Source organism: Pseudophryne corroboree, chromosome 9 (assembly GCF_028390025.1).
Source record: "Pseudophryne corroboree isolate aPseCor3 chromosome 9, aPseCor3.hap2, whole genome shotgun sequence".
Taxonomy (NCBI): domain Eukaryota; kingdom Metazoa; phylum Chordata; class Amphibia; order Anura; family Myobatrachidae; genus Pseudophryne; species Pseudophryne corroboree.
In genome coordinates, this window is record NC_086452.1 from 185,662,814 (window position 1) to 185,680,489 (window position 17,676).

Here is a 17,676-nt window from a genome sequence, read left to right on the forward strand (position 1 = left end):
AGCCACATCGGCAGCAGCATTGCTACCTGTGGCCATTGTGTATAAGTGGCACAGCTCCCTGTGGCCACTGTGTGTATACGCGGCTCTGGTACCAGTGGCCATTGTGTGTATAAGCACCACTGCTACCTGTGCCCATTGTGTGTATTAGTGGTGCTGCTACCTGTGGACATTGTGTGTATAAGTGACACTGCTACCAGTGGCCATTGTGTGTATAAGCAGTGCTGCTAAAAGTGGCCATTGTGTGTATAAGTGGTGCTGCTACCTGTGGCCATTGTGTGTATAAGCGGCTCAGCTACCTGTGGCCACTGTGTGTATAAGTGCCTCTGTTACCTATGGGAATTGTGTGTAGAAGTGGCACTGCTAACGGGGTCCATTGTGTGTATAAGCAACACTGCTACCTGTGGTCATTGTGTGTATAAACTGCTTTGCTACCTGTGGGCACGTTGTGTATCAACGTCTCTGCTACCTGTGGGCACTGTGTGTATCAACGTCTCTGCTACCTGTGGGCACTGTGTGTATAAGCGGCTCTGCTACCTGTGGGAACTGTGTGTATAAGCGGCTCTGCTATCTGTGGGTATTGTGTGTATAAGCTGCCCTGCTACCTCTGGCCACTGTGTGGATACGTGGCTCTGATACCTGTGTCCACTGTGTGTATAAGCTGCGCTGCTACCTGTGGGCACTGTGTGTATAAGCGGCTCTGCTACCTGTGAGTATTGTGTGTATAAGTGGCTCTGCTACCTGTGGGTATTGTGTGTATAAGCTGCCCTGCTACCTCTGGCCACTGTGTGGATACGTGGCTCCGTTACCTGTGACCATTGTGTGTATAAGCAGCTCAGCTACCTGTGTCCATTGTGTGTATACGCGGCTCTGATACCTGAGGCCACTGTGTGTATCAGCTGCGCTGCATACACTAGCAGTATATACTACACTATGTTATTCATTGTGCCCTGCGGCCACTCTTTGCGCCCTCACAAAGGGCTACGCCCCCACGCCCTTCCCCCTTGCAATATTTACCCAATAGCATAAACTTTTTTGCAGGTAAAACTCCATATAATAACAATTATAGCACAGCTGAAGCCCGTGCAGGGGTTAACGGGTCGTAGCCTCTTGCAACGGTATTTTCTGTCTAACACCTTGCCTCTCTTTATCCTCTCCCTACCACCCTGCCTCTCCCTATCCTTTACCGATCGCACAGCGTTTCTGTACATTCCCTTCTCCCCCCCCCCCCCACGCCTCTCTAACTTTTCTCAACTGGACACCATTTCTGTATGCCCTCTATACTGCCCTGCATTTCTGATTCTGTTACCTACCGGCCTGCGTATGTCCAAAGGTGTGCAGGGGTTAACGGGGCATAGCCCCAAACGACGGTGTGAAGAGCGCCCGTAGGGCGCGATGAATCACCTAGTATGATATACTTACCGAAGCCTATAAAACATGAAATGGAATCCTAGCAAAATGGCCTTGTCCACATCCTGTAAATATATGTATGTCCACTTCAGCCATACAGTAGCACATTGTGTGTAAGATGCTGCAACAGAAACTCATGTGTAATTTTGTGAAATAGTAAGGTTGTTTTACAATTTTTCACATGTGTTTTTGACCTAACATTGGCAAATACATATAAAAACATTCCTATGTTTGTTTTTGAAAAACTATAAGGTAACACATTATGGATTACAATTAGTTTTTATGGTGGAGTATGTATGATCAACAATAAAAATAATGTGTTTGCTTTCACAATGAAGTAACCAGACACATTAGCCACAAACAGCCATATGTATGTATTTACATTATGAGTGATGATGTTGCTAGGCAGGATATGTGAAAGCACCAGTCAATGACATGTGTTCCATGTTTAGTGTTTTTTTTTTAATTTTTCAAACATATGGATAACTAATGGATTTTTTTATTCAATTACAGCTTCTAGTCCTGGTAACAGCATCCCTCCGCAACAACAGCAACACAGTGACATGGATGAGACAATCATGTTAGAAATGCAGCCATTAAGCAAAGGAATAAGCCCCCCAGCACCTGTGAGTACACCACCACAGCAAAGCACTCCACTACCACAACACAGCCCAACAACACCAGTAACACAAGGCCCTGATCACGTGTTTTGGAGCATTTGGGCTAGACAGCAGGCCACTAATGAAGATTGCCTGCGTAGGCAGACACAAATGTTTGCAAGCCTACCATGTCACCTCAGAAGATTAAACAGAAATATGAGTAGACAAAATGAACAAACCACGAGAATTGCCAATACCATGGAACTCATGCGTGCAGACATTACACAGGTCATGGCCAACTTACAGCGCATAATGGAAGAACAGCACAGACTAATGGAAGAACAGCACAGACAACAGCAAAGCTATATAAACATTTTTCAAAACAATCAAAAGATAAATGAGAATGTATTCCGAATTGTAGACAATCAAAATGCTGCTACACGTGAACTCAATGCCACCCTCACTAACCTCAATGAAACACTCAGATCCATGCACCAACAGCAAACAAGCAGCAGTTATGGTACGACTACTCCAAATATCACGCCACTGTCATCACCACCAAGATGCTCCACCAGAGCACGCCAACATGACAGTGCTAAAGGCAAAGGGCAGGACAAGCAGCCACCCAAATAAAATTAACAAATAAACCTCACATTTTTAAATTCACAGAAGTAAATCAAAATACTTAGTAAGTGTATGATTGACAAAATAGTGTCAAAGTCAGAAAAATATCACGCTGCACGTTGCCATATATGCACCTCATGCGCGTGCCTGCTGCACGTGCACATTCTCTCCCGTGCGTGCGGATACACGCAGCCGCGTGATGGTGCCTCGGCCATGCGCTCGAGCGCGTGGTATGTGCATTTACGGTAGACTTTGTGTGCGTCTAGCGGGCGACTCAATCGTTTAATAATAGAACCAAATAGCTTGTTTTATAGATAATGTTCCCCTTAATGATAACTGTCAGTTTGGTTAATGTGACTTGTTCACGGACTTGGGAATCCCTCTTTACGTGGTACAAAGGGTCTGATTAAGGTTGAACAGCTGTGTCTGGTACCTAACTGAAGAGTATTTTAATAGCAATAATCCGGTGTTGGTTAGGTAAAGTTTAATCGCTCCTGCGTGTAGTTATGGCCATTAGTAGTTTCTGGACATATTCTATATTTGCAGTTCATTATCCATGCGGCGGGAATCCGGAGATTCCCACCCACCTGAGCTGTTTAAAATAGTCACAGCCCACCTGTTCAAACTAACCTATGACCTTTTGATATGATGCGAGGAGACATTCCTGTGTCCAATGAACAATGAGATTGTAGGTCCCTTTGTAGTATACTGTACCCAGTGTATATAAGATCAGCCAGCCTGAACAGCTCTCCCACTCTCTCCACAAACGGTTTTCATATTGATTAACTCGGGGCTGGTACCAGGCTGCGCTGCGATCGTTCCTAGTGTGTGTGTAAGTAATTCTCTGTGATTATCTCGCTCTTTGTTTGTAGTGGCCACATTCTCTCTCTCTCTGTTTAGTTTAAGATTGTAACGTCATTGTATATTTATGTCTAGATATTCTGTTAGAATTATATGTTAGTATGTAGTGTATGACTTATAACTGTTTTACCCCTTTTCGATATAACTAAAAGCTTGTTAGTAAAGGTGTTGGATCCTTAGCACGGTATTGTGTGTTCATTACATTGCAGAGAGTAATAGGAGCGTCTCGATCGCTCAAACAGCTTTAGTGTTAACAAGGTTAAGCAGCGTTATATCGTTACAGTGTTTCAGTACAAGGTTTACAGTATAAGAATATCCTTTCTGTGTGTTACATTCAAGGTTTACTGATTGTCATCTTGTGAGCGTCTGCGCCGCTCGTGATCTCCTCGTGGTCTCGAGCGTCCGCTACGCTGATAGCGTAGCATTACGGTTGTCGCTCGCCTATAGCGTGCTCGACACCACGCATTAAGCTGCCGCATGTGCGTCTCGATCACGGCCTAGCGTATGCTACGCTAAATACGTACCCTTACGGTACCCCATACGCCAATTGCGTACTGTGTCTCTTACCCATTATTGTAAAGTTATAAGGTAATCTAAATCAGCATTATCAATTGGCGGCTCGTCCGTCCTCCACATATCCGCACTAGCGAAAACAAACGTTATCCGTCAGCAAGGGCGGGAAGGCAGTATCCCTTCGTATCGGGATACAGTAGTGCTGACTAGATAAGCGTCTGTTTCGCTAGATTGAAGGAGTGCTGGTGGGATCCGGAACCGGAGGTAAGAACAATACACTATTGTTTTTTTTTTATTTCTGTTTTGAGTACACACGCACGCACACACACAACTGTATCTCTTTTCATTTGTGTATTTTCACATATCACCTTCCTGTTTGCCATTTCACAATTGATAACGTGCTGAGAAAGATTTGTTGCTATTGGTAGTTAAAAGTTAAAATTAATACTTAAAGGAGTAATTATAAAAACACGCACACAGCCTGGCCTAGTTAAAGGTTGATACAGTGGAATCTGTGTGGTGTTCGGTAAATGATTATAGCTAAATATCATTTACATTGATAAACGTGTTAGCTGTGTTACTGTGGACATACCTGGCTTGTGTACACGTGTCTCTAACAAGGGGCAGAACGAGTGTACGCGACGCAAGGGTCGACGCACGGAGCGTATATTACGCAACTGAGCGTCTGGGTACGCCCACATAATACAAATCACACGATAGTATTATTTTAAATAGGCGAAAAGGAGGCAACGCGATAATAGCGCAAGTCAATTCCAGTGTCCAAACTTTTAAGCTAATAGATCCTTCTCTAATTTGCAACCCATCTGGACTAGACTGTGTTACTGAATGAAAGGGATTTCTGTGCAGAAACGAAAGTAAAGTGTATATGAGGTGAAAGAGTGTGTATACATATATATATAAGTTTCTAATTTTTGGGGTTGAACCAAAGGAAATCGAGTTCTCGTGAAGGTACATACGTGTAAGTGACTGCATGGTGGCTTGGGAGGCATCCCTTGTTAAACATTAAAAAAGAGCATTAGAGTATAGCAGACCAGGAGGTCTACTGTAGCACAGACCAGGAGGTCCAGACAGACCAGGAGGTCCAGGTACAGCAGACTAAGAAGTCCGCTATAGATAAAGAGTAGCACAACACCAGTAAGGGTTGGTGCGGAACCCATATAGGCCATTAAGCTCAGGCTGAAGGAATTTGCAGCCACAATTTTCGATTCCACTGGTCGCTCCGCACATAAGATTAGTTGCTTATGTGCAGAACGATTGTACCGCACGTAATTGTGTGCATTAGTTAGTAACTTGACCCAGTACCATTTGCGTACGCTAGAAGGGTCATAAACGCTATTTGTACATTCTAACGTGATTTGTGTAATATTTTTTTTATTTTAAGGGAAGTTCGCTAGTCACTTGGGAACTATCCAACAACCAATAGTTACTGGAAAGGGTTAATTGCTCTTCGGATCACACCCACATGTTCCAGTAAATAGAGGTTCAGGTCGCAGGGGCCCTAGGTTGAGTACGCCAGCGCTAAGGCAGTGTGTGGGCGTATTGGTCGACGTGGGCGAGTGAGTGGAGTACTCGGTAAACTTCGCCGCCGGCCTACCCCGGACATCTTGGTTTTGTAAGGGTTTGCTGAAGACCCTGATTTGAAGGTCAGAGGTAGTGAAAGCAACACCTGCAAGGATGGGGGCCAGTTGTTCAGGTAGGGGGCGATCAACCTCGGTTCGGGTTGACTTAATAAACCGACCAATCGGGTCGGCAAGGTATGTAATGTGTGAGAAATACGGATCACACACAGAGGTTTTGTGTGATGAATGGGAAAGAATGACTGTGCACGATGGGGAAAAGTTACCACGGGTAGGCAGTTTTAGCCCAGATGTGTTGCAAAATCTAAGGAGAAGGATATGTCTCATTAAATCTGCAAAGAGACGAATCAAACATTATGACTATTTACAGTTATGGCAGCAGGAGGGTGAAATACAGAGAGGATTGGCTCAGGCGGCTGGATCTAACCCTATCAAGAAACTGATAGCCACGGCGCCACCGCCACCATACATAACAGGAGAGCAGGTGGTCACAGAGAATGGCACACTGGTGAATGATAAACAAGCACTTAGTAACTGTATAAATGTTAAGAATAATGTGACTAAGATTATCGATGCAAATACTAACCCGTGCAAGCTGTACCCTGTTTTAAACTTTCCCCAGGAGTGTGATCAAGTGGGTGAGCCAACAACAAAATCGGCACTCTCTCTAGCAGCCACCATAGCAGAAACAACCGTGGGCACGGCCCAACCCGTAAGATTAGCGTCAAAGCCCCCTAACGGAGGGACAGGTGAGGTCGTAGCATCCGGTAAGTACGGCACCATACACTATGCTGAAACCATTTCACCACATATTGTAGAATCTACTCAGAAGGATGTTATTGGACTTAATCCCGTTAGGGTAATAGCAGTGCCAAAAGGGAAAACTGACACTTCAGGAATCACTCCTGTCAGAAACATCGCCATGCACTGCCCCTTTTCCCGAATGGAATTAAGAACAATGGTGTCTGAATTCCCTGATCCTAGGAAAGATCTAGCTGCTAGTCAGAAATACATTAGAGATCTAGGAAATACTGTGGAGCCCAATAACAAAGACTGGCAGATATTGCTGAGGGCATGTTTACCCTCCAATGTCGACTCAGCAAGATTTTTAGCTGACTGTAAATTAGATGAAGATGTACCCCTTACGGATGTGTACAATCAAGATAATGTAAAGAGAATAAATTTACAGTTAAAAGAGTATTTTCCAGCTGTTGCCAAATGGAATAAAATTATTACCATCAAACAAAAAGAGGGAGAAACAGCTGCTGATTATTTTCATCGGGCACTACAGGAAATGGCTAAGTATACAGGCATAGAAGATATTTCGACAAATGTAAATCATAGAGCAGTAGCAGTATCTGTGTTAATGGAAGGTTTAAAAGAAGTATTAAAGACAAGGGTACAGACCACCCAACCATGTTGGCGAGGTCTGTCGGTGGCTACTTTGAGAGAGGCTGCTGTTGATCATGAGCGGAATATCACCAGACACAGGGAGTCACAAAGTGATAAGTTAATGGCCGTAAGTATACAGGCCCTGACCACAAGGCCATTTCTGTATAAATCTCCGACCCCTGTGGGTAAGTCAAATGTGGTAACTTGTTATTATTGTCATAAAGAGGGACATTTTGCACGAGACTGTAAATCAAAGAATGCACAAAGATCATACCAGCCCCCTAGACAACGACATGACACACGATATTGGGAGCAAGGACCGCAGAGACGGAGTTATAAGCCACACGCAGGGGAAACAAAAAGGTATCCCCCAAAAAGAGACTGGCAAGTCACTGATAGATCCCATTTACCCCCTTCACAGGTAATAGCTGCCAGCGCGATACAGGGAGGCCACCACGCACCATAGGGGCGAGGCCACACCTGTAATCTACAGCCAGTGAAATTAATTGCGAACCTTGGAAGTGAACCCGAGGTCACAATTGATGCAGCTGGTAAATCTCTAAATTTCCTTGTAGATACGGGGGCGGCCAAGTCAGTGATAAATTCGACCGTGGGCATGAGAACCACTGGTAAAACAATTCCAGCCATGGGAGTAACAGGAGTAGTACAGCACTACCCTTTAAGCAAACCCGCAGAGATTACGATAGGGCCTTTGCATACCAAGCATTCTTTCCTGCTGGCTGCATCGGCTCCGACTAATCTCTTAGGGAGAGATTTACTGTGTAAAATGGGATGCGTCATATACTGTACTCCTGAAGGTGTGTTCTTGGACATACCCAAAAACCACGCTCAGGAAGCGCAAGATATGCTAGACTCCCCAACAAGATTAAAGTCACACACTGTTATTGTAAATAGGTGTCCGTCCAGGTAGAAGAAATGATTTCCCAGATACCGGAGTCACTTTGGACCAAAGATGGACAAGACACTGGATTGATGGCAAATGTAGCCCCAGTAGTTGTGCAAGTAAAAGATGGTAGGATAGCTCCAAAAATCCCACAATATCCTCTGAAGCCAGAGGTGGAGTTAGGAGTTTACCCTGTAATAGAGCGCTTGCTACAACAGGGCATTCTGGTAAGGACGTCCAGCACTGCAAATAGTCCCATCTTCCCTGTTAAAAAGAGTGGGGGGAGGGGCTACCGATTAGTGCAGGATCTAAGAGGGATCAACAAAATAGTTGAGAGTCAATTCCCCATAGTGCCAAATCCAGCTGTCATCCTAATGCAAATCCCTCCCACTGCCAAATTTTTCACTGTGATTGATCTCTGCTCCGCCTTCTTCTCGGTAACTCTGCACCCTGACAGCCAATACTTATTTGCATTCACATACAGAGGAGTTCAATATACATGGACTCGCTTACCCCAAGGTTTCATAGACAGTCCAAGTATTTTCTCACAAGCCCTGCATGATTGTTTACAGTCTTTCCAACCAGTGAGTGGATCAGTATTGATACAGTACGTGGACGATTTACTACTGTGTTCAGATTCATTGGAAGCATCCCTGAGAGATACGAAACAGCTCCTGTCTCATCTTTCAGACACAGGACACAAGGTTTCCAAAGACAAGTTACAATTATGCCAGACTCGTGTGAGGTATTTGGGACACTGTCTAACACAAGGACTGAGACACCTTACCGCTGATAGAATTCAAGCAATTCGTGACATGACCCTGCCACAAACCCAGCAACAGATCAGAACGTTTTTAGGAATGTGTGGGTATTGCCGTAACTGGATCCCAGGTTTTTCCATACTAGCCCTACCTTTGCAGGAGATGGTCTCATCAAGTAAACCTGATCGGATCTCGCACACGGACGAATCCGAGATGGCATTTGAAAGACTAAAACAGTGCCTAACACAGGCACCGGCATTAGGTATGCCTGACTATGGGAAACCCTTTGAGCTGTATGGAACAGAGAGTGCTGGTTGCGCAGCAGGTGTCCTAACCCAGAAGCATGGTGATGCCAGCAGGCCGGTAGCCTACTACAGCGCTCAGCTAGATACCTCCCCATATGCTTGCGAAGCGTTGCAGCGATAGCATTGCTAGTTACAAAAAGCGAAGATGTAGTGCTAGGACACAACCTCACAATCCATACACCACATGCAGTGTCAGCCTTACTAAATTCTGCCCAAACCAGACACGTCTCATCAGCGCGGTTTACAAGATGGGAATTGGCATTGATGGCCCCCGTAAACATTACCATAAGGAGATGCAGTGCATTAAATCCTGCAACGTATCTCCCAGGTGTGCCTGGACAGGCACAAAGGGTGGAGGATGAGAGTGGTGGTGAAGGAGGATTTAATACAGAGGATGACATACATGATTGTATGGAATATTTGACCCAAAATTTCACGGCAAGGCCTGACATCAGTGACAACCCACTGGAAGATGTAGATTTTACTTTCTACACTGACGGTAGTTGTCACAGACAGACGGACTCGGGAGACTTGTGTACTGGATACGCAGTCGTAGATGACCAAGGTACCATAGAAGCAGAAACGCTAGGCCCACCTCACTCAGCACAAGTTGCTGAACTGGTTGCCCTGACCAGAGCATGTGAATTGGCTAAGGGCAAGTCAGCCAATATCTACACAGATTCTAGGTAAGCATTCGGAGTAGTCCATGATTTCGGAGCCCTATGGCGCCTCAGAAATTTCATGACGGCAGCTGGCACACCCGTAGCGCATGCAGCCCACATCAAAAGACTTCTAACAGCGATACAGGAACCCGACAGAGTGGCTGTTATCAAGTGTAAAGCTCACACATATAGCCAAGACCCGGTATCACTTGGTAACAGCCGAGCAGACGAAGCTGCTAAATCAGCAGCTGGTAACCCCATACAAACAGATAGTACACGACTGATGGTATTTAATACTGTAAACACACAGAAATTGTGTGAAATGCAAAATTTGTGTTCTCCACAGGAAAAAGCAGTTTGGAAGTCAAAAGGATATGACCAGGAGTCCTCAGGACTCTGGACAGATGGACATGGTAAACCAGTGGCACCAAGAGCATACCTTCCAAGTCTAGCGGAAGCAGCACATGGGCTGACTCATCTAGGCAAAGAAGGGATGTGCAAGCTAGTAAGAGCTTATTGGTGCGCCCAAGGATTTTCTTCCCATACGGGTAAGAGAGCGATGACATGCCTCACCTGCTTGAGGAAGAACATCGGAAAGGCAATACCAACAGAGCCATCTCATATCCCTCCAACAGATGGCCCTTTCCAGGTGATACAAATTGATTTCATACAATTGCCACCTTGTAGAAATTTAAAGTATGTTTTGGTCTGTATTGATGTATTCTCAAATTGGGTTGAAGCATTTCCTGCGGCCACACATACCGCTGTATTTACTGCAAAGAAAATTGTGCAGGAATTTGTGTGTAGATACGGTATCCCTAGAATAATTGAAAGTGATAGGGGTACCCACTTTACAGGTGAAGTCTTTCAAACAATGTGTAAGTTGATGGGAATTAATAGTAAGCTGCATACTCCGTACCGCCCCCAGGCGAGCGCGAAGGTGGAAAGAGTAAACAGCACTATTAAAAATAAATTGAGCAAGGTAATGACTGAAACAGGACTGTTATGGCCTGAAGCTTTGCCAATCGTATTATACAGCATCAGAACCACTCCCAGGTCCCCTCTTAATCTGTCTCCTTTTGAAATTCTGTTTGGTCGACAACCCCATGTTATGATTAACCCCCAGGATGATTTGAAATGTAACAATGAAGTAACCGTAAAGTACTTGGTTAAGATGAGTAAGCAATTGAGGAATCAGAATGATAATCTAAAGTTGGTGATTCCTGATTTGCCAGACAGTAATTGTCATGACATTGAACCTGGGGATTATGTAATGATACGGAATTTTCTACGCTCAGGTTGCCTTATTGACAGATGGGAAGGACCATATCAAGTCTTATTGACCAGCACAACTGCCTTGAAGGTTGCCGAGAGAGAGACTTGGGTCCATTCGTCTCATTGTAAAAAGGTCACTGACCCAGAGAGGTCCCGTGATAAAGAACAGATGGTAGAGGTTGTATCACTAGAGTGTCTGTTCAGGGAGGATTGAGACGACACCTGAGCGCTGAGAATAACAAGACCGTAAGCTTGTCGAGCCAGATTTCTTTTTCCCATTTGTTATTTTCTCCAGTTCCCACCTCCCTCCTATTTCCTTTCCCCCTTCTTATTGTTCCCCTTTTACTCCTCAAAGATGGACTTGCCCCAAGAGACTGTGATCCGGATTTTCCTGTTGACCATGATGTTGACCAGAGCAGTCTGTTTCGGTGAGAGTATCATGGAGGTCGAGAAAGGATCAGGAATGGGTTCTGATGACCAGGATGCAGGCGTAGATTTCCAAGAACAACATAATCTCCGAGTAAAGGCGAGTATCAGAAAACGATCTGGTAGCATTGACAATAGAAGGAATTGTGAAGGATTGTTAGCTGAAGAGAACTGCATCTGTAGGCATTGTGACAATATAGTTGAGGATGGGTGCATAAAGAAATGTCAGTCCAGTTTTAATGTCCACATGGACCGGCATCCATTGAGTGACTATCACTCCTTAGTGGGTAAAGTGTTAAATCAGACAGACTGTTGGGTATGCTCTCAAGTACCTCAAGGCCATAGCAAATCAGGACTAGTACCATTCCCTTTAATGGTAGGAGAGGTACTTGAGCTAAGTGGTGGGAGGCCGGTGGACAAGAGATTTAATATCTCTAGTCCTCCTAGTTTGAAGCTCCACCAATATCATGTGGATAGGTCCTTAGTGTGCTTTAACATTTCCAATCCCCGAAAGCCGGGAAATTGGGAAGCGTCATGGAGTAATCAAACCATGACATTCTCACATAGAGCCGACAGATTGCCCATAGACACAGAACTTATACGCCAGATAGCCGACCATAGGAAATTCTTTCGGTATAGGTACACCTTAGGAAGTAGGATCATGCGAGTTGGAGAAGTATCACCAGGATACTGTGCACAGATCGTACAAACTGATACGTGTACTAAACAGATGGAAGAATTAGGGCTAGGAGAGTTCACATGGAAAATTTGTAATATGGTTATGTCACACTCCGTCCCATATGTTCTCCCCGATGATGCATATTTCATATGCGGGAGGAAGGCGTATAAGTGGCTTGCCCCAAACTCAGAAGGGTTATGTTATAGTGGAAAAGTACTGCCTGAGGTAATGACTGTATCCCACACTAAAATTAAAGATATTCACCGTGGTGCCCAAGCTCCTTACACTCACACTCATTACGAGCACATCGTTAAACGGCACTTGATAGAAAGAACAGAGCATTCAGCCTCTGACCTGATCCATGAATCCACCGGGATTCAATTCCTACTCGCGTTAGATATCACTCGAACCGCTAGAGGAGTGATAAATTATAAATATATATCTGCGCTTGCAAATTTATTAGACAATATCCCCGAAATGTATGACGACACATTCAGGTACACTGGAAAAGAGTTACAAGCCTACAAAACGGAACTGGTTCAGCATAGGATGATTCTCAATTACCTCACAGCTGTGACAGGCGGGTATTGTGTAACCCTGGCAACTCAATATGGAATCAAGTGCTGCACGTACATTACAAACAGCACGGAGGACCCAGCCGAGGTCATAGACCTAAAGATGGATGACATTTTACAATTAAAATGGGAGTTCCGAAGGAAACACAATCTCACCCTGGCTGCTGTGGGTAATGAGCTGACCAGTTGGGTGTCATGGTTGAACCCACGAAATTGGTTCTCTGGTTTAGGAGAATGGGCCCAAGGTATTATCATGGATGTAGGGAAATTTCTTTTGTGTATTCTGGGTGTCATCATATTGGTCGGTCTGATATTTAGATGCGTTCGGGTTTTAACGAAGTGTAAACGTAATGCCCGAGTGATGAGTTTAAGAAGCGAGGACACTGTATTAACAACGATTAATTTGATGTATGACCCAACAATAGAGACAATGTTGTGATGAAAATGTGATTCCACGGTCAGTTTCTTTCACCCGTTTCTCCTTTGTTTTCCTCCAAGGTACAAAGACATCCGCTTGGAAGAAGAATTTGACAACCTTTTACACAGACCATTGATGGACAATGCCATAGACCCCCATTTTCCCTAGTGACTCTAAAATTTTACGATAGCCCAACACTTCAAAGATTGTAAGTCTATGGACATTGAGAAAGCTTTTTGCTCAAGCAATTATAGCAAAAGCATCGGGAGACTACAGTCAACATGTACATCGAGACAAGACATCAGACAAGACCTCAATCGGCAAATGTACATTAAACTCACATAGTTTACGACTGCATTTACCATAATTGCTTCTTATCTTCATCTCTACAACCTTCAGGTAATGACACACATAGTCGATAGGGAATATAGGCACAGATATCAGCACTCACATATCCCCCCATTCATGTATCATCAACTAAAATGTGCTCCCCCATTTTGTTGCAACCAAAAGCCGAAAAGAGCTCGGTAAAGTTTGACAGCCCATCGACAGACCCGTACCACGGGATAAGAAGGAATTCAAATGTATACTTTGCAATACCTCGAAGCTTGATTTAAAACACGTACGGCACGATGATACATGACCCCTCAAACATGGACTCATACATACATGCTTCTACTATCTCACTAGGTCATACCTTTTTCCCACCTTCTTCTCTTCTCCCTTACCCAATCATAGAAATGTATTTTTACATGACATATATTTTTCTCTTTTTGAACTGTTTTCAGGAAGTGGCAGTTATTGGTGACTGCCAAAGGGTGGACTGTCAAAGTCAGAAAAATATCACGCTGCACGTTGCCATATATGCACCTCATGCGCGTGCCTGCTGCACGTGCACATTCTCTCCCGTGCATGCGGATACACGCAGCCGCGTGATGGCGCCTCGGCCATGCGCTCGAGCGCGTGGTATGTGCATTTACGGTAGACTTTGTGTGCGTCTAGCGGGCGACTCAATCGTTTAATAATAGAACCAAATAGCTTGTTTTATAGATAATGTTCCCCTTAATGATAACTGTCAGTTTGGTTAATGTGACTTGTTCACGGACTTGGAAATCCCTCTTTACGTGGTACAAAGGGTCTGATTAAGGTTGAACAGCTGTGTCTGGTACCTAACTGAAGAGTATTTTAATAGCAATAATCCGGTGTTGGTTAGGTAAAGATTAATCGCTCCTGCATGTAGTTATGGCCATTAGTAGTTTCTGGACATATTCTATATTTGCAGTTCATTATCCATGCGGCGGGAATCCGGAGATTCCCACCCACCTGAGCTGTTTAAAATAGTCACAGCTCACCTGTTCAAACTAACCTATGACCTTTTGATATGATGCGAGGAGACATTCCTGTGTCCAATGAACAATGAGATTGTAGGTCCCTTTGTAGTATACTGTACCCAGTGTATATAAGATCAGCCAGCCTGAACAGCTCTCCCACTCTCTCCACAAACGGTTTTCATATTGATTAACTAGGGGCTGGTACCAGGCTGCGCTGCGATCGTTCCCAGTGTGTGTGTAAGTAATTCTCTGTGATTATCTCGCTCTTTGTTTGTAGTGGCCACATTCTCTCTCTCTGTTTAGTTTAAGATTGTAACGTCATTGTATATTTTTGTCTAGATATTCTGTTAGAATTATATGTTAGTATGTAGTGTATGACTTGTAACTGTTTTACCCCTTTTCGATATAACTAAAAGCTTGTTAGTAAAGGTGTTGGATCCTTAGCACGTTATTGTGTGTTCATTACATTGCAGAGAGTAATAGGAGCGTCTCGATCGCTCAAACAGCTTTAGTGTTAACAAGGTTAAGCAGCGTTATATCGCTACAGTGTTTCAGTACAAGGTTTACAGTATAAGAATATCCTTTCTGTGTGTTACATTCAAGGTTTACTGATTGTCATCTTGTGAGCGTCTGCGCCGCTCGTGATCTCCTCGTGGTCTCGAGCGTCCGCTACGCTGATAGCGTAGCATTACGGTTGTCGCTCGCCTATAGCGTGCTCGACACCACGCATTAAGCTGTGAGCGAGCGTGCCGCATGTGCGTCTCGATCACGGCCTAGCGTATGCTACGCTAAATACGTACCCTTACGGTACCCCATACGCCAATTGCGTACTGTGTCTCTTACCCATTATTGTAAAGTTATAAGGTAATCTAAATCAGCATTATCAATAGATATAACACTTAGCTCCTTGACAATTTGTACAACATCATTAATTATAAGTGGTACAAACAACAACAGGAAATTAGTATGCACATTTATTCTTTACCATCTTTGAATTTTTTTGGAGGAGGGAAATGTTTGAGCTGCACATACAGCAGGAAGTAAACAGACCACTTGATTTTTTTCTAATCATTACTCTTTCTAGATTCCAATCAATCTCAGATCCTGCAGACACAATAATTGGCAGACAGCCAGAATGTCTTTAGCAGGAAGTAACAGACCACTTGATTTTTTTCTAATCATTACTCTTTCTAGATTCCAATCAATCTCAGATCCTGAAGACACAATAATTGGCAGACAGCCAGAATGTCTTTAGCAGGAAGTAAACAGACCACTTGATTTTTTTCTAATCATTACTCTTTCTAGATTCCAATCAATCTCAGATCCTGCAGACACAATAATTGGCAGACAGGCATAATCATCCATGACCAACGCAACTTACAATGTGAATTAAAACTGGTTTACATTTCTTCTGTAGACGACTTTACAAGAAAAACACAATAGAGTTGTGTAAAAGTGTCCTAATATGTTTGTGTAAATTTTTAAATTTTAATAACCAAAATGAATGACATTATTGTTGTGGCATGTTTGTGTGTGTAAAAAATGAGTAATCATATTTAAAAACCTGAGCCACAACCCACAAAATGCAAAATACTTTAACTTTTAACACTAATGTGTTTAATAATGGATATATGTTGAAAAATGTGTATTGACTTTTAAAAATCCAAATTTACTCCACCAAACATAAGGCAATAAATTATTTTGGATGAGACAAGTTTGTGTCCCTTTTATAGGCATGATAAGTCAGGTGGGAATGATTTGTAAGTGTCAACACATGTAAACACGGCTGAAAAAAGCAGGTCTATTTTTTTGCAGATTTTTTTAACGATTCGCAAAAAAATACGACCGCAATTGAGCACTCAGAGACTAACACCCAAATACGAATGAATAGTGAATACCCGTGTTGTATGAAATAACAGTCGCGTTTGACTGATGGTCTATTCATTCGTATTTCTGAACTTTGTCATTCAAACCATTACAAATAGTTTAAACACTGCCGAGATTGGTGCTTAGTGAATTCCCATGTTGGGACTTAGAAAAAAAAACACAAATCAGACAAACACGATTTTTTAGTAAATATTGGCCTTGGTGTGAGTCCAAGAAGTTTACTGCTGTGGAGTTTCAACTGGGACATTTTCTCCTCTTCCTGCAAGCAGGTGTGGATATGGGCCTGAGGTTGGGATCTGTGAAGGTCCAGATTTCGGCCCTGTCCATTTTCTCAATTGGCTGCCCTCCCTGAGGTTCAGACCTTTTTGAGGGGAGTTCTGCACATCCAACCTCCCTTTGTACCGCCTACAGTGCCTTGGGACCTTAACGTGGTGTTGCAATTTCTCCAGTTGGACTGGTTTGAGCCTCTACAGGAGGTTGAGGTCAAATTTCTTACATGGAAGACTGTCACGTTGTTGGCCTTAGCTTCTGCTCGATGTGTGTCGGAATTGGGGGCTGTGTCCTGTAAAAGCCCTTACTTGATCTTCCACGAAGATAGAGCTGAGCTCCAGACACGTCAGCAGTTTCTTCCAAGGGTTGTGTCGGCATTTCATATCAACCAACCTATTGTAGTGCCAGTGGCTACTGACTCCTCAATTTCAACAAAGTCCTTAGATTTTCAAAGCCCTCACAACATCCATGTGAAGAGGACTGCTTGTCACAGGAAATCAGACTCTTTGTTTGTTCTGTATGATCCCAAGAAAATTGGGTGTCCTGCTTCAAAGCAGACTATATCTCGCTGGATTAGGTTCACTATCCAGCATGCTTATTCTATGGCAGGATTGCTGTGTCCTAAATCTGTCAAGGCCCACTATACTCGTAAGGTAGGGTCTTCCTGGGCTACTGCCTGGGGTGTCTCGGCGTTACAACTTTGCCGAGCGCAACTTGGTCTGGGTTGAACACGTTTGCTAAATACTACAAGTTCGATACTTTGGCCTCTGATGGTCTGAAGTTCAGTCAATCAGTTCTGCAGGAGCCTCCATGCTCTCCCTCCCGTTCTTGGAGCTTTGGTACATCCCGAAGGTACTAATGTGGACCCCAGCATCCTCTAGGATGTAAGAGAAAAAAGGATTTTGGTTACCTACCGGTAAATTCTTTTCTCGTAGTCCATAGAGGATGCTGGGCACTCGCCCAGCGCTTCATTATCCTGCAATCGTTATCTGGTTCATTACAACTTTGTTTAGTTATGTACTGCATTGTTATTTGGTAAGTAATGTTTCAGCAGTTGCTGAGTTTTTCAAGCTAGTTAGCTTGATGTGACTTGTATGTGTGAGCTGGTATGAATCTCGCCACTATCTGTGTTGAATCCTTCTCTTGAAGATGTCCGTCTCCTCGGGCACAGTTTCTAGACAGAGTCTAG